Source organism: Coenobita brevimanus, chromosome 1 (assembly GCF_032717465.1).
Source record: "Coenobita brevimanus isolate Jiangsu-jjx chromosome 1, ASM3271746v2, whole genome shotgun sequence".
Lineage (NCBI taxonomy): Eukaryota > Metazoa > Arthropoda > Malacostraca > Decapoda > Coenobitidae > Coenobita > Coenobita brevimanus.
Window position 1 is genome coordinate 15,708,227 of NC_136954.1, and position 24,548 is coordinate 15,732,774.

Consider the following 24,548-nt stretch of genomic DNA (forward strand, 5'->3'; position numbering starts at 1 on the left):
CATTTAATAGTAACATTGCAGCGGCCATTACTAAAGAGAGTGAATAGAAGGTGTGATATGTTATGCGCATGTAGTGTGGTGTAGACAGTTGAAGGTGTAAATGAATGCACTGAAAATGTTCAGCAAAGGGAGATGGTCAGGATCAAGTCCTGAGGGCTGGTGAAACGGGAGCTCCAGCTCTCCATATCACCAGCTTGCCATCCACCTCGGGAGTACTGCCCTGTTCGACTGGTGCTACATTCTACTCACAATGTAGGCAGTTTGAGTCATTTGTACAAATACTGTGTCGTGGTTGGACAGGGACACGGGACATGGACAGGGACAGAGGCAAGGGACAGGGACAGGGGCAGAAACAAGGGACAGGGGCAGGGGCAGAGACTAGGGACAAAGGACAAGGGATATGGACAGCGACAGCAACAAGGGACAAGGGACAGTGATAGAGAGGATGAGGCGAGGGACGAGGAAGAGAGCTGGAGAAAATGAAATCAGTCAAGACTCTGATATGAGCTGGAACTGAATCTCCTTTATTACTCCTAAAATAACACAGCACCGAGTTCGAACGCAGAACTTTATGATATTTGAGGAAATGTGCTCTAGTAACCAAGGAGATTCGTGCCTAATAACAAAGGAATATTGAATTTGATGCGTCCAAAGTCAAGTATTCAAGTTTCAGTAGTAGCTCAGTTTCGTCGGGTGTAAATGCACCAGGTAAAATAATCTAGAAAATTTTTATTATTGGACGTTTTGTTCCCAAATATTTTTGAAAATGGTCGTATATATTGTAAGAAATATAATCCCCTTTTGGTACCAACTCGCTTTTGTATTGTCGTCGTTGTCCGGCAGTCTGGTGATATGTATTACTCTCTCTCTCTCTCTCTCCACACACCTGCTCTAGTAATATGAAATTGTTAAGGTGTCTGCAAAAATTATACTGTAATTACTTTACGTGGGATAGAGTAAGCTGTTTTCATATTCGGCATTCGTGAATTTTTATATATTTACTGCCATGGACTTCTCTTAAAATAAATAACATAATTTGACGTTAGGTGGAACATTACATAAAGGCAATTCCCTCTCTAGGGATTAAGGTGCAGGAAGCAAATTAAATCACTTAGGAAGAGACTGTAGAAAACCACTTATCCTCCTTAAGCCATTGACTTTTATTATTATTATTATTATTATTATTATTATTATTATTATTATTATTATTATTATTTATTATTATTATTATTAATATTAATATTATTATTATTATTATTATTATTATTATTATTACTATTATATTATTATTATTATTAGTATTATTATTACCATGATTATTACCATGATTATTACCATTATTATTTCACGTTTAGGAGAGGCTTTTAAAACTGTTAAATATTTCCTTCATTACTACTCTCATTATTGGGGTACTCCTCTGAGCACAATATAAGCATCAGAAGAGAGCAAGAATAAAGTTACAAATACATCCTGAATTGAAGGCTTTAATCTGCTCGGTCTCTGACTTTTTTTTTTTAATTGTTGCTCCTAGTAGATATATTTCTTGAAGTTTGCAATGGCCTCACGTATTTTCTACCCCAAATTCGAAGAGTCTTTCCTAAGCCGAATATAAGAATCTTAAGTAACTCTTAAGCTACGTAAAAGTATCGTAAGTAACAAGAATACAATACACGTCACTGGACTGAAGGGTTAAGCTCAGTAGAATGGAGGCCAGTGAATCCACACAGCACAGCCGAGACAATGGAGCAGCCAGGTTGGTGTGCCGTATCGAAGCTCCGAATCTCAATCAGTGTGCTTTGATCCCATTGTGCCAGAAGGTGCTGTTTATCTCTACACCATTGCTATTGTATCACCGTTGTTTAGATGGATTTCGCTCTTAAGCTTCGCCTCTCATCAGTACACATGCACACTCACATATTTGCTCATTATACGCAAACACTGGTAGTAGGTGGTGGCGACCATCATCCATTCACTTGGTGTAGTGCTGCCTACTTCTTCCTTCACATTTTTCATTCTACGAGCATGTCAGTGTCTGCCGTCGTCTTTTCCTGTTTTTGCCTTTATCTTCCAGTCACCTTTCAGGACTTTTCTTTCCCTTTCAGGCGGCTTTACACTGAATGACAAGCCTAATGGTTTCCTGTAACCCAGGAAACCATTTACAACACTAGGTGGTAATTATATAACCAGATAACGGGGTGATGTGGAGCCTACAACAGTGTCCCTTGCGGCTGATCAGTTCACTGCACAGGACAGCCCTGGTGGGACGGTTGCTTGCCGGTGGTTGATGGGTCTGCTCGGTTAGACAGGTTGATCAAAAGCAACGAAAACTTACTGCGCGCGCGCGCGCACACACACACACACACACACACACACACACACACACACACACACACACACACACACACACACACACACACACACACACACACACACACACACACACACACACACACACACACACACACACACACACACACACACACACACACACACAGTTACTGAAGGATAGATTGACATACCGGTAGACAAAAAAAAAAATCGTGAGGGATGAAAACATGAGAAAGAGAGAATGACATTATAGGAGTACTATCCATGCTCGCGTAACTACAGGGTCAGAAGCAGGAGAAGAAAAACTGATGAAAAGGGGATGAAGAGATGGAGAGAGGATGCAATGGGTGAGTAGAAGAGAGGGGAATGAGGATAGGGAAGGGAAGAGAACGGAAATAGAGACAGGAAAGATAAATGAAAGGGGTGAGTGAAAACAAGGGATGGGGAAAGAGGAAGAGAAGTGTCAGAAAATATTGAAAAGAAGGGAAGAGATAATATCGAAATTGTAAGTGGAAGTGAAGAGGGAGTGGATAGGAAAGGGAAGGGATACGAAGGGAAACACTGAAAGGGAAAAACATGGAAAGGGGGAAAGAAAAATTAAAGAGGTGGAAAAGAGAGGAGGAGGAGGATTGGGAAGGAAAAAGGGAAAGGGAAGACGAGGGTAAGGGGAAAAGTGAAGAGAGGATAAGGGGAAAGGAAAAAGGATGGAAAGGGGGAAAGTGAAGAGGAAGGAAAAAGAAAGAGAAGAAGAAAGGAAAAGGGAAAAGTGAAGAGGAGGGAAGGACAAAGGGAAGAAGAGGGAAAGGGGAATAGTGAATTGGAAAGAGATGAAAAAGGAAAGCGTGAAAGTGAAGAGGAGGTTTGAGAAGAAAAGGATAGGGAAAAGGGGAAAGGAAAGGAAAAGAATGAAGGAAAAGGGGAGAACAAGGGGAACGAGAAGGAGAAAGGAAAAGGTTGAAGGTAACGAGGTGGAAAGGGAAAGAGGAGCTAAAAAGAAAAAGGTAGAAGAGAATTAAGAGGATGAGAACGGAATGGAAAAAATTAGATGGACAGACATGACAGGAATATGACCAATAAGACCTTTTAATTAGCGGTGATGCTAGCTGGAAATTTTAGATGAGAGAGAGAGAGGACAGGAATCTCATCAGGGAGGAAGTTTAATTACAATGATGCTAGTGGAAATCATTGGAGATTCGTCCCTTCCGGTGCGTCCTGCCGAACTGAAAACAAACACAAGAAAAAGGGAAAAATGTGAGAGTGAAGGGAAAATGGGGAAAATGAAGAACAATGAGGGAAAATTTAGGAACCGGGGAAAATGGGGGGATAAAGGGGAAAAGAGGAAAAGTAGGAGTACAAAGGAGTACAAAGGAAAGCAAACAGCAACATATCTGTTGTTTTTTTTCGTGGCTGTTTGGTATAGGGAAGGTTATAACAAACAGACACAAATCTGTCAGCTAAAGACATGTATAAAAGAGCAGGAAGACTCTCCCACACACACTAAACCCTCCAACGTTAGCCGACAGGAAATCGTGAGAAGGACCACCATGCTGCATCGGAAAACTGTAATGAAAAGTTCATAGGAAAGAACGAAAGGAAGTCTTTGTCTATACGATCTACCTAAAAAGGAAGGTAACATTATGTGAATATTTATCAATGTTGTTATGCTGGTTGTATCATCCGAGTTCCGAAAAAAGGAGAGAAAAAATAAGTTTCTGTATATAGATATGTATTATTCAGGAGTGAACATATTAAGCCGGGGGTTAGAAGATTGATACTTACCCAAGCGACCTTTAAAGGCTAGTAATGTATCACAGTTTACTACACTGGAGGGCAATAGAGAGAGGAAGAAAGAAATATTGATTAATAAGAAAAAGGAGAAAATTAATTCTGATAGGGGTAATTGAGATAAGAGATGAAACAGAAAATATGAAAAAGATAATGACAGGTGGAGGGAATGAGTAAAGAAGAAGAAAAAAAGGAAAGTAACAGAGTGAAAGAATTACCACTGGTTGTAAAATCTGAATGAAAAGGAAGTAGGAAATTTTTGAAGAATAAGAAAAACAAAGTACGGAAATTGCAGGGAAATGTTTAGGGAGACTGGAGGACGAAAAAAAAAAAAAAGGGGGGGGAGGGAGAGAGTAAAGTCATATGGAAATTTTTGGTTGAAAATTAATGGACGAAAGGAAATTGAGAAGACTGAAAGGAAAAATTAAGGTAATGGGGGGAAAAGACTGAAGACACATGGACAAGAAAATTGTGAAAAGTACTCAGTGAACAGGGAGGGAAATGGACGAGTTGATGACAGTGGGGGGAAAAAAAACGAGGAAAGTGGATAGATGGAAGATAAATGCAAAGACTGTGGTGACAATGTTAAAAAAGAGGAAAAAAAATGATAACAGGAGCTAAGTTGTATAAAGAAGTTAGGAAAAGTTGATGGCAAAAAGAATCAAACGTCCTTCATTCTCCTCCTTCCATCGCTCATCTTTCATTTCGATTTTCTGATTCTCTCAGTTTTTTTTTTTCTTCAGCGTTATATCAAGCTCTCTTTCATTGCATACGTGTTTCTAAGTCCTTCTGACATCCGTTTAACGTAAGGTCCTCTTTTGCTCTCTTCTTATCTTCTTTCCTCCTCCTCCTCCTCTCTTCCTTTCTTCCTCCTCTCCTAATAATTCCCTCATCCTCCTCTCTTCTTCCTCTCTTTTTCTCTTTCTCCTCTCTTCTTTTTCTTTTTTCTTTTCTGTCTGCCTTCTCTTTCACTTTTCCTTCTTCCCATTACCATCTCACCCTTTTCTTTCTTCAGTCATTTCCTTCCTCCTACTCCTCTTCCTCCTCCTCCTCCTCCCCCCCCCTGCCAGCTTTCTCCCTGTTGTTCCTGTCTGTATTGTGAGGGAGGTATCGTACCCTGTGTCTTTCCCCTCAGATCTCCCCTCACCCCAACCTATCATAAACGTGCACGTATCCATACATGGATGCCTACATACATGCCAGCATACGTACATACGCTCATACATACGCATACTACACACACACACACACACACACACACACACACACACACACTGATTTCTCCTGTTTGTTACCTCCGCCCCTTCATCAGTCTCTCTCTCTCTCTCTCTCTCTCTCTCTCTCTCTCTCTTTCTCAGACTTTTACATTCCTCCAACTACACTTCCGTCTTATCTCTTCTGCTTTCCCATCATTCCAAAGTTTCTTCTCATCGAGATTCTTATCCTCACGTCTCGTCTCGTCTCCTCTCTTCTCCAAATTTCAACCCTCTTCTTCCTACTTCCCACATACCTACCCTGACCCTCCCTTTTATTCCTCTCCTCTCCACTCCATTCCTCTCCTCTCCTCTCCTGTCCGAATACATTCTTACCACCCTACATTCTCTCATTTCTCACCATATCGTCTTTTCTTCCTTTCTTCGTCCTTTCTCACTCATACCCTCTCTCGCCTCTCTGTCTCCTTTTCTCTCTCTTCTTCCTGTCTTCTTATTTTCATCCTCTCTCTCCCTTCCCTCCGTCTCTTTTTATTCTCCTCTCCCTACTCTTCTCAATGTTTTCTCCCCCCCCCCTTTTTCTTCTGCTTCTTTTCATCCCCATCATTACTCTTTCTTTGCTGTCTTTGCCCTCTATCCGCTGCTGTCTCTTCCTCCTCTCCTGGCCCATGCCCGGAGCATCAGACTGAACAACACGTTTCTCGACCTAATTGTTATCCAGTGCATTGACCCCCCCCCCTCTCTCTCTCTCTCTCTCTCTCTCTCTCTCTCTCTCTCTCTCTTACATATACTGTACAGGTATATGTAACATTCTGTATATGAGTTACGTCATTGTATATGTAGCTAAATGACTAAAAACATGCTTCATATACCCATACTATGCTATACAGTCATCATCACAGTTATTACCATCATCATCTTTATCAGCATCACCACCCACATTACCTGGGCCATGAACGTTATCATTGTCATTGTTATCACCATTAGGATCATTACTGTCATAACCATCACTACCATCACCATCGCTGTCATCACCATGACCATCAGCATAGCTATCATCATCATATGTCATCACCATCATCTTCATCATCGCTTTCATCACTTTCACCACCAGCATTATCACTATAATCGCCATTGCCCTCAGAGATATCATCATCGCCATCATCTGTCATTACCATCATCATTATCTATCACCATCAACACCATTACCATTACCATCCTCACCATCACCATCATCTATCATCATCATAACTATCACAGCCATCACCACCATCACCATCACTACCATCACCATCACAGCCTTAATCTGTTCTTGACCCCGTCTCTTGTATGACACAATTTATATTTCGTTATGGTTACCTCCTGGCGATTATTTCACTGTGAGGAAAACTTTTGCACGGAGGGGGATGGAAACAATCTTCGTTAAGTTTCCCCACCATGAAGAGTGTCTCCAAGGCCCGTATTATCGTCGGTTAAGGACGCTCCCTAAAACCTCTTCCTAAGAGATTTATTTTTCTGTCACTTAAATCATTCCAGTACCATGATTTTCAACACAAATAACAAGAAAATTGATATTGACCCACTGCATCTAAAAATAAATTGCTAAGACAGAGGTGTTAGGGAACTTCCTTAACCGACAGGAATATCGGACTAATGCACAGTTAACCTCGTCAGTTCGAGTCTTTTAGCTTAATTTTAGATGGCTTGATTCTGTTTAGATTAATTGCAGTGAGGGGATCAGTGAAGGATGTTTTTAACCCGTGCTGGTAAAAAAAGTTCCCCTTGACCGAAGTACAGTTGAGAGAGAGAGAGAGAGAGAGGAGAAATTTCATCACCTTTGTTTCATATCTTTTCCTGTATTTCCTCCTATTTCCATCTTCCGTTCCTCTCCTTTGTTTCATCTTTTCATAGTTCTGTTCTTTTCCTTATTTTCCTGGACTGTGTTGCTGCTTCGGAGGGAGGACAAGAAGTGGTATCCCTCTCTCTCTCTCTCTCTCTCTCTCTCTCTCGTTTCACAGGTGTTTGTTGGTGTAGTGGTCAGAACAGTCCAGTAGGAGTGATGGCCCAACCTACGTGTGTAATTTCGATCATCAAGATTTTCGACTATACTCTTTTCACTGTAACTTGGTCCAGATCTTCCTTTTCCAGCTTGGTTCACGAATCTTTATGGCAGAAAAATGACCACTACAGCTCAGCATCGTTTCTGTAGCACTTCTTCGTGACCAGCACCGTATTCTTGCGTCCATCTAGGCTACTGCTACAACTCAACGTTCAAGATGAAGAGAGGGCAATTTTAGGCCACGTTTAAGTTAAATGAGTGTAGTTAATGCCACCAAGGAGAGTAGGCTGGTCATCTACCCTGAAATGTACCGGTAACCGAGCGTAGGAGTTTGACTGTTAGCTGTTTTGATCCATATATCGTCGTCTCCCCATTATCCGGTCATCATTTTAGCATACTCTTTTTTTACTTTAACAGCCTAAATTGCGATCTCTGCACCGTGAATACTGAGCTGTAACAAGAGATTAACATTAGAATATGATGCTAGTTACGAAGAAGTGCTTTAGAATGGATGTAGTGCACTAGCATTGTCTTTGTCAACCACTGACCTGCTAGGTGTAAGTTGCAAAAGGACAAAAATCTGTGGCAAGTTAGAGTAAAAACAACATAACCACCATAATCTCTTCAGTCTGATTTTTTATGTATATTTTTCTATCCAGGGTATAATAGTGAGGTCAGGAGTGACTTTCCGAACTTGATAATTAGATACAGCCTTCGTTAATACATTCGTTGTTATAAATCCATCCTAACTTGAAAATAAATTTTCTTTTGATAGCGTGAATGAAATGGTGTCATCGGAGTGAAGTGGCTAGAATTGCTTGAGAAATATTTGTCATGTAGCCTGTCTCATAAATATCAAGGTCACAGATGGAGGCCAAACAACAGTGACAGTCAAATATTATAGTGGCTGGAAATTTGTCACCTAAGATGAGAAGTAATTTTTTGCATACAAGAAAATATTTTTAGGCATATAATGATGGAGATTTCATCATAAAATAAATTGCATTTCTCTTTTATCGTTGTTATTGTTACCATTTTGATTCACTGATCGTTTTAGTAATTTTATAAACTTTAATTGTTGTCTTGTTACTAATTATATTACATATTTTTCAGGTAAGTTTCCACTTTTCCTGCCGCAACGTACTGTACCGTACTACATATGTTGTAAGTATTTTTACTGGTCTGATGATACTGTAATAATATTTATAGTGATAGACAGTAAAATACAACAATAATAATGATAATTATCATCATCATCATCAAATTATTATTATTATTATTATTATTATTATTATTATTATTATTACTATATGAGCCGAAAGAAAAGTATATACACTAAGTTACTGTTACATAATCGAAACACGCCCATAACATCTAACTTCAGTTACCGTAGATGGACTTCTGTTGTCACAGAGATGGTACCGATATTGCTAGCTCAGTGGGTAGTAAGTATTGGTACGAGAGATGGTGATTGTGACAAATAGTGCTAGTGGTGATGGTGATATCCATGGTGGTAGTGGTGGTTGTTAAAGGGTTGGTGCAAAGCCTTCAGAGTGATGATGCTGGTGACGGTAATAGTGAAGTGCTAGTAGTGGTAGTAGTAGTTGTTCCCTAGGCAGTCTGGACGAACAGCCCCGAGTCCCTAAAGGGCCTATCACACGATACCTGAAATCATGATTTGCCGACGGAACGCGTTCCTGGTTTGCTGGAACAAGGCACAAACCCTATCACACACCTTCCTCGAACGCCGCCGACGGTCGGCAAAAATGTAAACAAACACGCCGTAGTCTGTCCTAGATACTCTCACGCATCAGGTGCAACATGGCTTTTCTTGAATTTGCTGAGGGAAGAGTGATTGCTGCACTGGCTCTTGCAGTGATAGCACTTGAGGAGGAAGAGGAGGAGAAAGAAGCGGCGGTGGCCAAAACCACGAGGAGACGGCTGTGGAGCCGAGAATGGTTGATGAGAAGAGAGGACAGCAAGTGGCTTTTAAAGTTTTTTTTTTGTGTGAAACATGGGATTCTTGTGACCTCAAAGACAAGGGAATGGCCTTATTTTTTCAATGAGGGCAATTTCTGCAGCCCATCTCCATACCATCTGCCCGGATGCCATCGTATCTGCAATGCTGAAATGAAAGGCGAGATATGTACAGTACTCCTTCACCCAGCGTGGTGTGTTGTATCCGCTCACCAATGTAAACAACTGAATTATCGACATCGTAATTTCATCCGTGCACGATATAAGAGGTTATTTAAGCTTTCATAATTGGTAATATATATAATGAAAAGTAATAGGCACTCTAGGAGGGAATTATAACCTTTAAAAAATAAACAAAATACTGCAGTATAGCCTCTCTTCTATCAGAGAAAACGTTTTGTTCTTGGTTCCGTCAACGGGAATGGATTTGAACGGGATCGAGTTTTGTTGACGGAATCCTCGGCAGCTACCACGGTTTCATGGGCGGTTACCACGATTTCGTCGGCAAACCATAATTTCAGGTACCGTGTGATACCCCGTTAAGGAAGGCCACGGCCAAGACCGGGCTTTCTCACAGAGCTCTCGAGGAGTGTATGTTGTGTTGTTGGCGCAGGTGATTGTGTGCAATGCAGTCTTCCATAATGTGCATGGGGTGCTGTGTTGCATCCTGGACAGGCATCAGTGACACAGTCATCCAGCCTCTTCCGATAACTCAAGAGGGATGGATGATACCCACATCACAGCTAGTTGATGGTGATGGTGAGAGGTCCTTGTGGTGGTGATAGAGACTTTTGGTGCAGGTATTAGACTCTTAGTCCCAGTGGTGGTGGTGATAGTGATGACTGGTGCTGGTGATATTTTGGTGGTGATGTGATGATGATGACAGCGGTGATTGCTGGTGAGTGACTCCTGGTGCTATTAATGAAAAAAAAAAGTGCCATGCTATTCACACTTTAACTTGGATTTCATTTCACGTAGCTAAATGGAAAATAAGACAGCACTAGGCACTTCATCGTAAACTATAGCACTTCTTCGTGACTGTCATATCTATTTCTGCCGGTAATGCATTGCTACAACTCAGCACGCAAAAAGTAGAGATGGCAGCTTTATGTCAAGTTAATGTTTTAATAAAATTTAGCAGTGGTGGTGACAGTCCTTGCACCAGACACTATCACCACCGCCACCATCCCAGGCGCCAAGATAGCACATCGGCGGAGACTCCTGACGGATGGTGAAAGTGGTGATAAGGTGGTGTTTGTGATGGTGGTGCTGATAACTGTTGGTGCTATATTCTTTTTACCCATATTGGCCTAAAATTACCACCTCTCCATCTTGAATACTGAGTTGTAGCAATAGTTTAACACTAGAAGGCGGTACTAGTCACGAAGTAGTGCTATGGAAAGGATGTAGAGCCGTAGCATAGTCGTTACCTGCCACTGAGCTACGTGAAGTAACCTGCTGGAGGATGAAAGTCTGGGTCATCTTAAAGGCAGTACAGTGATAGTGATGGTGGTAAATGCTGGTGATGGTTAATGTTGCTGACAGTGGTGGTGTAGGTGATATTAACTGCTGGCCATAGTGGATGATAGTTCGGTTTAGGTGGTGATGGTGACTGTGGTGATAGTGACAATGATAGATGTTAATTACTGCTAGCGCTAGTGACTCTTGGTGCTAATAGTGGTGATATGAGTGGTTCTGTTGACACGATGTTTATGCGATGAACGATGGTGCTATGATAATTGTGATAGTAATGGTGCTAGTAGTTGATGGTGATAGTGATTGTGATAGTGACTTATTGTAATAATGATAATACTAGTGGCTGATGGTGATAATGATGATGTTAGTGACTGATGGTGATAGTGATGGTGATAGTGACTGGTGGTGAAAATGATGGTGTTAGTGACTGATGGTGATAGTGGCTGGTGGTGATAGTGACTGGTGATGATAATGATGATGTTAGTGACTGATGGTGATAGTGGCTGGTGGTGATAATAATGGTGTTAGCGACTGATGGTGATAGTGGTGGTGCTTGTGGCTGATGGTGATAATGATGGTGTTAGTGAATGATGGTGATAATAATGGTGCTACTGGCTGGTGGTGGTGGTGGTGATAGTCCTTGCACCACCACCACATAGTCTCGAAAAAAGCAGAGCTCCCTAGACTTCTGACACAGGCTTTCACTAATCCTCAGTAATCCCTCTCGCCCACCACTTCACACTTTTTTTATACCGTGCATTTTTTCTCTCATTTTTTCCCCTGTAATTGTATTTTTGTCAATCATTTTTACTAATATTTCTGTCTGTTGCTTTGCTCTTTTCAGTGTTTTTGCCATCGTTGGTATATTGTTAGGTTGTCTTTTTTTTTTTTTTTTTTTTCATTATTACTCAGTTTTCCGGGTTTTTTTTCCTGCTTCTTTGTGTGTGTGTGTGTGTGTGTGTGTGTGTGTGTGTGTGTGTGTTGCATGTTTTTTTTTCTTTATTACCCCGTCAGAAGCATAGGGTCCTGATCATGGCTATTGAGTCCTTGCATTTGCTGTTGTTGTTCTCAGTTTTTTTCTTTTCCATTTTTGCTTTTTTTTTTTTTTCCCCCTTATTTCCGTGCTTGATTTTTATACTAGCAGGGGTGCCCGTGTTGCCCGGGCCTAAAAGGCGAACACTGTAATCCTTTTTGTTATAGTTCAGTTTTTCTTTCTAATCCAGAAAGACCATGTACCTCTTCTGCTTTTGAAGAGGGATTATAAGAGACCAAAGAACTTTCTGTTTCAGCTTTCGCTGACAAACTCACAGTATTTGTGCGCACTTGTGTACTAATACCGTTTACCTCAAATGACCTCCGACCAGTGGCCTCAAATGATCTCCAACCAATGGCCTCAAATGACCTCCGACCGGTGGCCTCAAATGACCTCCGACCGGTGACCTCAAATGACCACGAAGGACAGTTTCATATAGCCTGTGTCGAACTGAAGGTCATGTGAGGCTTCATGCCAAAACTTGGGCTACTGGGTCCAGTCTTTCGAACTTGTAGTACAGGTTACCTGAAATGACCTCCGACCAGTGACCTCAAATGACCTCGGAGGTCACATAGCTTGTGTCAGAACTGGAGGTCATGTGAGTCTCCATGGCAAAAATTGGGCTGCAGGGGTACCCGGCGTTGCCCGGGCCAAAAAGGCGACCACTGTCGGTGACCTCCAATGACCCAGATCTGAATTTTGACCCTCTTAAAACCATCCTTGAGTCACCCTGATTAAGAGTATATATGGGTCTGTGGCCCTTGGTTTGGGCGTGATTGAAGGACAAACAAACAACGTGGCTGTTTTATATTAGCATTCATCCTGCATACGGCAGTCCTCTTCAGCAGATTATAGGATCCCGTTGACAAGTACCTCTATATCCCATCTCTTATCCATCACCACCTCCCTCCCTCTTACCAGCTTACCTCCCTCCCTTCCTCTCACCAGGTCATCTTCCTTCCTCTCACCACTTACCTCCCTCCCTCCCTCTCACTAGCTTACCCCCTCCCCAGCTCACTTAGCCCCCATGCCTCACCAAGCACCTCCCTTTCCTGTTATAGCGCAGTCCATCCCACAACACTCCAGTGATCGTCATTTCACCTCAGTCTGCGTCATTTCTCACCAGGTAACTTCCCATCCCTCCATTTCCTCATCACGTCCCTCACCAGTCCACCTCACCCTCTGCGTCAACAGTCATGATGCCAACAGTGGCCCTCTTAAACAGATTATGGGATCCTGTTGACGAGTCCCACTACATCCCAGGGGCCCCAGCGGATACCAGTAATGTATTCGGACTGACCCCGCCTGTCCGAACCCTGTGTTGTGCCCTGTATCCGTCCTAAGCAGATCACGTATTAGTCCATTTAGTACGATTTATTTATTTATTTATTTTTTTACCTGGTATCGCTATTTACCTTAATCCCAGGTTTTGGAGAGGGACATCTTTACTTGGTGGCATTGATATGACTGGGAGGTGGAGCTGCCCAGTTATACAAATGAGAGAGAGAGAGAGAGAGAGAGAGAGAGAGAGAGAGAGAGAGAGAGAGAGAGGGGTTTTTGTACGTCGGCCCTGGTCACCTAATGGAAGCTCCCCATGCTGCTCGATCCCTGGCAGCCTTCATATTTAGTCCCATATCGCTGAGATCACACTCTGTGAGCTTGTGTCAGGTCTTTTTCAGTCTGCCTCTCGCAACCCCAGCCTAGACATCCACACCTCTTGCTTTCCGCACCCAGTTAACATTATCCATCCTCTCAGTATGACCAAACCATTTCAGTCTGTCAATCCCCATCACAACACTAATACAGTCAAGTCCCATCCTTCCTGCCAACTCTTCAGTGAGCCGTTAATATTAGGTAGGAATGAGTCCCCTCGGTTAGTCATATTTGCCCTTCAGTGTGACAACAGTCGGCCATCAACTGAGATGAATGTGTTATTAATTTTAGCTAAACACGCTTCAATAGTTCACGTATTGCTCCTCCGATGGTCAGGGACGTTATTTATTTATTAATTTATTTATTTAATTATTTATTTATTGTGCTGCAGGGCGATTTTATTCAACTCAAGTGGGGATATGAAGAGATGTTTTGAGAATAGAGGAAGAGGTTGATGGAGAAAGGATTATGGGAGATACATATCCTCCTGTTCCACACGATTTTATTAATTCGAGAGCGAACATAGGCGCCTAAAGCCCTGTCCACACGAGCGGGCAATGCCCGCGGGCATTGCCCGCTCGTGTGGACGGGGCTGAAGACTCTATACCCTTTTCACCTTAACATGGCCCAGATTTTTGACCTTTTTGCAGCTTTTTTCATGTAGCTTAGTGGACGGGAAAATGACAACGCTATAGCTCTTCATACTTTCCATGGCACTTCTCTATGACTAACATCATATTCTTAATGTTGATCTCTTGTTACAACCCAGCATTCAAGATGGAGAGGTGGCAGTTTTAGGCCAAGTTAAAGAAAGCATAGTTCGTTCATTTTAACCTGGCCCGTATTTGCATCCTTTTGCGACCATTTTTACGAAGATCAGTAGCAGAAAAAAAACGATACTGCGGCTCAACAGGATCCATTTTCATAGCACTTCTTCGTAACTAGCATTATTGTTTAGTTAATCTGTTGCTAAACCTCAACATTCAAAATGGAGGGATGTCAGTTTCAGGCCAAGTTAGAGTAAAACGAGTATAGTACAGTTATCCCATTCTTGGCTGGGGCACCTCTAATCCTTTATTCAAGTATTATCCTTCTCATGGTCAGGACAACTCTTCTATTCCAGCTAACACCAGAGGGTTTTATTCAGCCGAGGGGAAGTCAGAAGAACTCGAATGTTATTAGTGGTTCTAAGAACTCACTCAGAGATAGGTGTGCATTATCTTCCTCCTAATACCGGATGATTATATTTAACTGTTTTTTTTTTTTATGCGTCCGACTCTGAGTATTGGCTTAAGAGAGCATTCCCTGAGGCCCCAGCATTCCTCCCACATAACATACACCTACACATATGACCACATAGGCGCTAACACCCACCGTTCATATTGATTACTTGCTAGGGCTGTCTCATACAGGACTGGTGTATTTTTATTAGTGAGGATGTTTTTACGAGTTGTCGGCGGTTCTATGGTAGATCAGCAGAGTTTCCGTTAAAGAAATTCATATCATTTAGGCTGTTCTCTGCCTCAGTCGGGATTGGAACTCGTGTCCTTTGGAATAGTAGAGCACCTCTCAACCGACTCAGCCACCACCTTCCCTTAATAGAAATCTGAGTGGTAAAAGGCATGTAGTTGCCCGATATGTAGGCTTTACAACTGTACAAGTATTGTGAAGGAGTGGATGGGCTGTTTACCAGCCCCGATAGCGGAGCTGGTACTGTATTGTTTTCAGTTTGTCTGTGTGACTGTAAGTCCGACAACTTCGTAACCGCTCAAGATATCATCACAAAATTTTACAAGTATGTAGTAGGGATGAAAATCTCCTACGAGTTCGAAATTGGTGAAAGTAGGTCAAGGTTTTCCTCCATCTTCCCTTCTTGCCTCCCTTTCTCCACTAGCTGTTCTTCTCTCCCACTGCTCCTCCTACTTTCCTCTCCCTCCAATTTCCCTCACCCTTTCCCCCAATGTTTCTATCCCTCAGTCTATTACCTACTTTCCTTCCTCTGCCCCTCCATCCCTTCCTCTCCATCCCTCCATCCTGTCCTTCCGTTTTTCTCTTCCTCGATTTTCTCTCACTCTTCCCTTATATCTACGTATCTATCCTTTCAGCTATACCCCCACTCCCTTCCTTTAAAAAACATTATTTTATACTTTTTATCTCTCTTTTCATTAGTACAGATATTAACTCCCTCCATCTTCCACCTGCTCCTCCTTCTCCTTTCTTCCCGCATTCTGCAGTCCATCTCTCCATTTCTGTTCCTCCTCCTCCCTCACTTTTCTCTCTCCCTCCTCCTCATTCTCCACTTCTCCTCTCTTCCTCCATCCCTAACTCCCTTTCTTCTTTTTTCATCCTCCCTCCTCTTCTTCCACTTTTCTAGAAGGTGTGATATGTTATGCGCATGTAGTGTGGTGTAGACAGTTGAAGGTGTAAATGAATGCACTGAAAATGTTCAGCAAAGGGAGATGGTCAGGATCAAGTCCTGAGGGCTGGTGAAACGGGAGCTCCAGCTCTCCATATCACCAGCTTGCCATCCACCTCGGGAGTACTGCCCTGTTCGACTGGTGCTACAGTCTACTCCTCACAGTGTAGCCAGTTCGAACCATTTGTACAAATACTGTGTCGTGGTTGGACAGGGACAAGGGACATGGACAGGGGCAGAGGCAAGGGACAGGGACAGGGGCAGAAACAAGGGACAGGGGTAGGGGCAGAGACAAGGGACAAAGGACAAGGGATATGGACAGCGACAGCAACAAGGGACAAGGGACAGTGATATAGAGGATGAGGCGAGGGACGAGGAATAGAGCTGGAGAAAATGAAATCAGCCAAGACTCTGATATGAGCTGGAACTGAATTTCCTTTATTACTCCTAAAATAACACAGCACCTAGTTCGAACGCAGAACTTTATGATATTTGAGGAAATGTGCTCTAGTAACCAAGGAGATTCGTGCCTAATAACAAAGGAATATTGAATCTGATGCGTCCAAAGTCAAGTATTCAAGTTTCAGTAGTAGCTCAGTTTCGTCGGGTGAAAATGCACCAGGTAAAATAATCTAGAAAATTTTTATTATTGGACGTTTTGTTCCCAAATATTTTTGAAAATGGTCGTATATATTGTAAGAAATATAATCCCCTTTTGGTACCAACTCGCTTTTGTATTGTCGTCGTTGTCCGGCAGTCTGGTGATATGTATTACTCTCTCTCTCTCTCTCTCCACACACCTGCTCTAGTAATATGAAATTGTTAAGGTGTCTGCAAAAATTATACTGTAATTACTTTACGTGGGATAGAGTAAGCTGTTTTCATATTCGGCATTCGTGAATTTTTATATATTTACTGCCATGGACTTCTCTTAAAATAAATAACATAATTTGACGTTAGGTGGAACATTACATAAAGGCAATTCCCTCTCTAGGGATTAAGGTGCAGGAAGCAAATTAAATCACTTAGGAAGAGACTGTAGAAAACCACTTATCCTCCTTAAGCCATTGACTTTTATTATTATTATTATTATTATTATTATTATTATTATTATTATTATTATTTATTATTATTATTATTAATATTATTACTATTATTATTATTATTATTATTATTATTATTATTATTATTACTATTATATTATTATTAGTATTATTAGTATTATTATTGCCATGATTATTACCATGATTATTACCATTATTATTTCACGTTTAGGAGAGGCTTTTAAAACTGTTAAATATTTCCTTCATTACTACTCTCATTATTGGGGTACTCCTCTGAGCACAATATAAGCATCAGAAGAGAGCAAGAATAAAGTTACAAATACATCCTGAATTGAAGGCTTTAATCTGCTCGGTCTCTGACTTTTTTTTTTTAATTGTTGCTCCTAGTAGATATATTTACTGAAGTTTGCAATGGCCTCACGTATTTTCTACCCCAAATTCGAAGAGTCTTTCCTAAGCCGAATATAAGAATCTTAAGTAACTCTTAAGCTACGTAAAAGTATCGTAAGTAACAAGAATACAATACACGTCACTGGACTGAAGGGTTAAGCTCAGTAGAATGGAGGCCAGTGAATCCACATAGCACAGCCGAGACAATGGAGCAGCCAGGTTGGTGTGCCGTATCGAAGCTCCGAATCTCAATCAGTGTGCTTTGATCCCATTGTGCCAGAAGGTGCTGTTTATCTCTACACCATTGCTATTGTATCACCGTTGTTTAGATGGATTTCGCTCTTAAGCTTCGCCTCTCATCAGTACACATGCACACTCACATATTTGCTCATTATACGCAAACACTGGTAGTAAGTGGTGGCGACCATCATCCATTCACTTGGTGTAGTGCTGCCTACTTCTTCCTTCACATTTTTCATTCTACGAGCATGTCAGTGTCTGCCGTCCTCTTTTCCTGTTTTTGCCTTTATCTTCCAGTCACCTTTCAGGACTTTTCTTTCCCTTTCAGGCGGCTTTACACTGAATGACAAGCCTAATGGTTTCCTGTAACCCAGGAAACCATTTACAACACTAGGTGGTAATTATATAACCAGATAACGGGGTGATGTGGAGCCTACAACAGTGTCCCTTGCGGCTGATCAGTTCACTGCACAGGACAGCCCTGGTGGGACGGTTGCTTGCCGGTGGTTGATGGGTCTGCTCGGTTAGACAGGTTGATCAAAAGCAACGAAAACTTACTGCGCGCGCGCGCGCGCGCGCACACACACACACACACACACACACACACACACACACACACACACACACACACACACACACACAGTTACTGAAGGATAGATTGACATACCGGTAGACAAAAAAAAAAAAAAATCGTTAGGGATGAAAACATGAGAAAGAGAGAATGACATTATAGGAGTACTATCCATGCTCGCGTAACTGCAGGGTCAGAAGCAGGAGAAGAAAAACTGATGAAAAGGGGATGAAGAGATGGAGAGATGATGCAATGGGTGAGTAGAAGAGAGGGGAATGAGGATAGGGAAGGGAAGAGAACGGAAATAGAGACAGGAAAGATAAATGAAAGGGGTGAGTGAAAACAAGGGATGGGGAAAGAGGAAGAGAAGTGTCAGAAAATATTGAAAAGAAGGGAAGAGATTCATTCATTCATTCATTGCCAGACGCCATGTATCTCAAACTGGGTGGCCAAGGGCTTAGAGTTAATTGTTTTACAGGGAGGGGCACTAATCCTCCACCAACCCCACTTGACACGTACGGAGAACGTTATATCGAAATTGTAAGTGGAAGTGAAGAGGGAGTGGATAGGAAAGGGAAGGGATACGAAGGGAAACACTGAAAGGGAAAAACATGGAAAGGGGGAAAGAAAAATTATATTTAAGAGGTGGAAAAGAGAGGAGGAGGAGGATTGGGAAGGAAAAAGGGAAAGGGAAGACGAGGGTAAGGGGAAAAGTGAAGAGAGGATAAGGGGAAAGGAAAAAGGATGGAAAGGGGGAAAGTGAAGAGGAAGGAAAAAGAAAGAGAAGAAGAAAGGAAAAGGGAAAAGTGAAGAGGAGGGAAGGACAAAGGGAAGAAGAGGGAAAGGGGAATAGTGAATTGGAAAGAGATGAAAAAGGAAAGCGTGAAAGTGAAGAGGAGGTTTGAGAAGAAAAGGATAGGGAAAAGGGGAAAGGAAAGGAAAAGAATGAAGGAAAAGGGGAGAACAAGGGGAACGAGAAGGAGAAAGGAAAAGGTTGAAGGTAACGAGGTGGAAAGGGAAAGAGGAGCTAAAAAGAAAAAGGTAGAAGAGAATTAAGAGGATGAGAACGGAATGGAAAAAATTAGATGGACAGACATGACAGGAATATGACCAATAAGACCTTTTAATTAGCGGTGATGCTAGCTGGAAATTTTAGATGAGAGAGAGAGAGGACAGGAATCTCATCAGGGAGGAAGTTTAATTACAATGATGCTAGTGGAAATCATTGGAGATTCGTCCCTTCCGGTGCGTCCTGCCGAACTGAAAACAAACACAAGAAAAAGGGAAAAATGTGAGAGTGAAGGGAAAATGGGGAAAATGAAGAACAATGAGGGAAAATTTAGGAACCGGGGAAAATGGGGGGATAAAGGGGAAAAGAGGAAAAGTAGGAGTACAAAGGAAAGCAAACAGCAACATATCTGTTGTTTTTTTCGTGGCTGTTTGGTATAGGGAAGGTTATAACAAACAGACACAAATCTGTCAGCTAAAGACATGTATAAGAGAGCAGGAAGACTCTCCCACACACACTAAACCCTCCAACGTTAGCCGACAGGAAATCGTGAGAAGGACCACCATGCTGCATCGGAAAACTGTAATGAAAAGTTCATAGGAAAGAACGAAAGGAAGTCTTTGTCTATACGATCTACCTAAAAAGGAAGGTAACATTATGTGAATATTTATCAATGTTGTTATGCTGGTTGTATCATCCGAGTTCCGAAAAAAGGAGAGAAAAATAAGTTTCTGTATATAGATATGTATTATTCAGGAGTGAACATATTAAGCCGGGGGTTAGAAGATTGATACTTACCCAAGCGACCTTTAAAGGCTAGTAATGTATCACAGTTTACTACACTGGAGGGCAATAGAGAGAGGAAGAAAGAAATATTGATTAATAAGAAAAAGGAGAAAATTAATTCTGATAGGGGTAATTGAGATAAGAGATGAAACAGAAAATATGAAAAAGATAATGACAGGTGGAGGGAATGAGTAAAGAAGAAGAAAAAAAGGAAAGTAACAGAGTGAAAGAATTACCACTGGTTGTAAAATCTGAATGAAAAGGAAGTAGGAAATTTTTGAAGAATAAGAAAAACAAAGTACGGAAATTGCAGGGAAATGTTTAGGGAGACTGGAGGACGAAAAAAAAAAAAGGGGGGGGGGAGGGAGAGAGTAAAGTCATATGGAAATTTTTGGTTGAAAATTAATGGACTAAAGGAAATTGAGAAGACTGAAAGGAAAAATTAAGGTAATGGGGGGAAAAGACTGAAGACACATGGACAAGAAAATTGTGAAAAGTACTCAGTGAACAGGGAGGGAAATGGACGAGTTGATGACAGTGGGGGGGAAAAAAACGAGGAAAGTGGATAGATGGAAGATAAATGCAAAGACTGTGGTGACAATGTTAAAAAAGAGGAAAAAAAATGATAACAGGAGCTAAGTTGTATAAAGAAGTTAGGAAAAGTTGATGGCAAAAAGAATCAAACGTCCTTCATTCTCCTCCTTCCATCGCTCATCTTTCATTTCGATTTTCTGATTCTCTCAGTTTTTTTTTTCTTCAGCGTTATATCAAGCTCTCTTTCATTGCATACGTGTTTCTAAGTCCTTCTGACATCCGTTTAACGTAAGGTCCTCTTTTGCTCTCTTCTTATCTTCTTTCCTTCTCCTCCTCCTCTCTTCCTTTCTTCCTCCTCCTCCTCTCTTCCTTTCTTCCTCCTCTCCTAATAATTCCCTCATCCTCCTCTCTTCTTCCTCTCTTTTTCTCTTTCTCCTCTCTTCTTTTTCTTTTTTCTTTTCTGTCTGCCTTCTCTTTCACTTTTCCTTCTTCCCATTACCATCTCACCCTTTTCTTTCTTCAGTCATTTCCTTCCTCCTACTCCTCTTCCTCCTCCTCCTCCTCCCCCCCCCCCTGCCAGGTTTCTCCCTGTTGTTCCTGTCTGTATTGTGAGGGAGGTATCGTACCCTGTGTCTTTCCCCTCAGATCTCCCCTCACCCCAACCTATCATAAACGTGCACGTATCCATACATGGATGCCTACATACATGCCAGCATACGTACATACGCTCATACATACGCACACACACACACACACACACACACACACACACACACACACACACAAACACACACACACACACACACACTGATTTCTCCTGTTTGTTACCTCCGCCCCTTCATCAGTCTCTCTCTCTCTCTCTCTCTCTCTCTCTCTCTCTCTCAGACTTTTACATTCCTCCAACTTCACTTCCGTCTTATCTCTTCTGCTTTCCCATCATTCCAAAGTTTCTTCTCATCGAGATTCTTATCCTCACGTCTCGTCTCGTCTCCTCTCTTCTCCAAATTTCAACCCTCTTCTTCCTACTTCCCACATACCTACCCTGACCCTCCCTTTTATTCCTCTCCTCTCCACTCCATTCCTCTCCTCTCCTCTCCTGTCCGGATACATTCTTACCACCCTACATTCTCTCATTTCTCACCATATCGTCTTTTCTTCCTTTCTTCGTCCTTTCTCACTCATACCCTCTCTCGCCTCTCTGTCTCCTTTTCTCTCTCTTCTCCCTGTCTTCTTATTTTCATCCTCTCTCTCCCTTCCCTCCGTCTCTTTTTATTCTCCTCTCCCTACTCTTCTCAATGTTTTCTCCCCCCCCCCTTTTTCTTCTGCTTCTTTTCATCCCCATCATTACTCTTTCTTTGCTGTCTTTGCCCTCTATCCGCTGCTGTCTCTTCCTCCTCTCCTGACCCATGCCCGGAGCATCAGACTGAACAGCACGTTTCTCGACCTAATTGTCATCCAGCTCATTGACCCCCCCTCCTCCTCTCTCTCTCTCTCTCTCTTACATATACTGTACAGGTATATGTAACATTCTGTATATGAGTTACGTCATTGTATATGTAGCTAAATGACTAAAAACATGCTTCATATACCCATACTATGCTATACAGTCATCATCACAGTTATTACCATCATCATCTTTATCAGCATCACCACCCACATTACCTGGGCCATGAACGTTATCATTGTCATTGTTATCACCATTAGGATCATTACTGTCATAACCATCACTACCATCACCATCGCTGTCATCACCATGACCATCAGCATAGCTATCATCATCATATGTCATCACCATCATCTTCATCATCGCTTTCATCACTTTCACCACCAGCATTATCACTATAATCGCCATTGCCCTCAGAGATATCATCATCGCCATCATCTGTCATTACCATCATCATTATCTATCACCATCAACACCATTACCATTACCATCCTCACCATCACCATCATCTATCATCATCATAACTATCACAGCCATCACCACCATCACCATCACTACCATCACCATCACAGCCTTAATCTGTTCTTGACCCCGTCTCTTGTATGACACAATTTATATTTCGTTATGGTTACCTCCTGGCGATTATTTCACTGTGAGGAAAACTTTTGCACGGAGGGGGATGGAAACAATCTTCGTTAAGTTTCCCCACCATGAAGAGTGTCTCCAAGGCCCGTATTATCGTCGGTTAAGGACGCTCCCTAACACCTCTTGCTAAGAGATTTATTTTGCTGTCACTTAAATCATTCCAGTACCATGATTTTCAACACAAATAACAAGAAAATTGATATTGACCCACTGCATCCAAAAATAAATTGCTAAGACAGAGGTGTTAGGGAACTTCCTTAACCGACAGGAATGTCGGACTAATGCACAGTTAACCTCGTCAGTTCGAGTTTTTTTTAGCTTAATGATGTCAATTTTAGATGGCTTGATTCAGTTTAGATTAATTGCTGTGAGGGGATCAGTGAAGGATGTTTTTAACCCGTGCTGGTAAAAAAAAGTTCCCCTTGACCGAAGTACAGTTGAGAGAGAGAGAGAGAGAGGAGAAATTTCATCACCTCTGTTCCATATCTTTTCCTGTATTTCCTCCTATTTCCATCTTCCGTTCCTCTCCTTTGTTCCATCTTTTCATAGTTCTGTTCTTTTCCTTATTTTCCTGGACTGTGTTGCTGCTTCGGAGGGAGGACAAGAAGTGGTATCCCTCTCTCTCTCTCTCTCTCTCGTTTCACAGGTGTTTGTTGGTGTAGTGGTCAGAACAGTCCAGTAGGAGTGATGGCCCAACCTACGTGTGTAATTTCGATCATCAAGATTTTCGACTATACTCTTTTCACTGTAACTTGGTCCAGATCTTCCTTTTCCAGCTTGGTTCACGTATCTTAATGGCAGAAAAATGACCACTACAGCTCAGCATCGTTTCTGTAGCACTTCTTCGTGACCAGCACCGTATTCTTGCGTCCATCTAGGCTACTGCTACAACTCAACGTTCAAGATGAAGAGAGGGCAATTTTAGGCCACGTTTAAGTTAAATGAGTGTAGTTAATGCCACCAAGGAGAGTAGGCTGGTCATCTACCCTGAAATGTACCGGTAAACGAGCGTAGGAGTTTGACTGTTAGCTGTTTTGATCGTCGTCTCCCCATTATCCGGTCATCATTTTAGCATACTCTTTTTTTACTTTAACAGCCTAAATTGCGATCTCTGCACCGTGAATACTGAGCTGTAACAAGAGATTAACATTAGAATATGATGCTAGTTACGAAGAAGTGCTTTAGAATGGATGTAGTGCACTAGCATTGTCTTTGTCAACCACTGACCTGCGAGGTGTAAGTTGCAAAAGGACAAAAATCTGTGGCAAGTTAGAGTAAAAACAATATAGCCACCATAATCTCTTCAGTCTGATTTTTTATGTATATTTTTCTATCCAGGGTATAATAGTGAGGTCAGGAGTGACTTTCCGAACTTGATAATTAGATAAAGCCTTCGTTAATACATTCGTTGTTATAAATCCATCCTAACTTGAAAATAAATTTTCTTTTGATAGCGTGAATGAAATGGTGTCATCGGAGTGAAGTGGCTAGAATTGCTCGAGAAATATTTGTCATGTAGTCTGTCTCATAAATATCAAGGTCACAGATGGAGGCCAAACAACAGTGACAGTCAAATATTATAGTGGCTGGAAATTTGTCACCTGAGATGAGAAGTAATTTTATGCATACAAGAAAATATTTTTAGGCATATAATGATGGAGATTTCATCATAAAATAAATTGCATTTCTCTTTTATCGTTGTTATTGTTACCATTTTGATTCACTGATCGTTTTAGTAATTTTATAAACTTTAATTGTTGTCTTGTTACTAATTATATTACATATTTTTCAGGTAAGTTTCCACTTTTCCTGCCGCAACGTACTGTACCGTACTACATATGTTGTAAGTATTTTTACTGGTCTGATGATACTGTAATAATATTTATAGTGATAGACAGTAAAATACAACAATAATAATGATGATTAT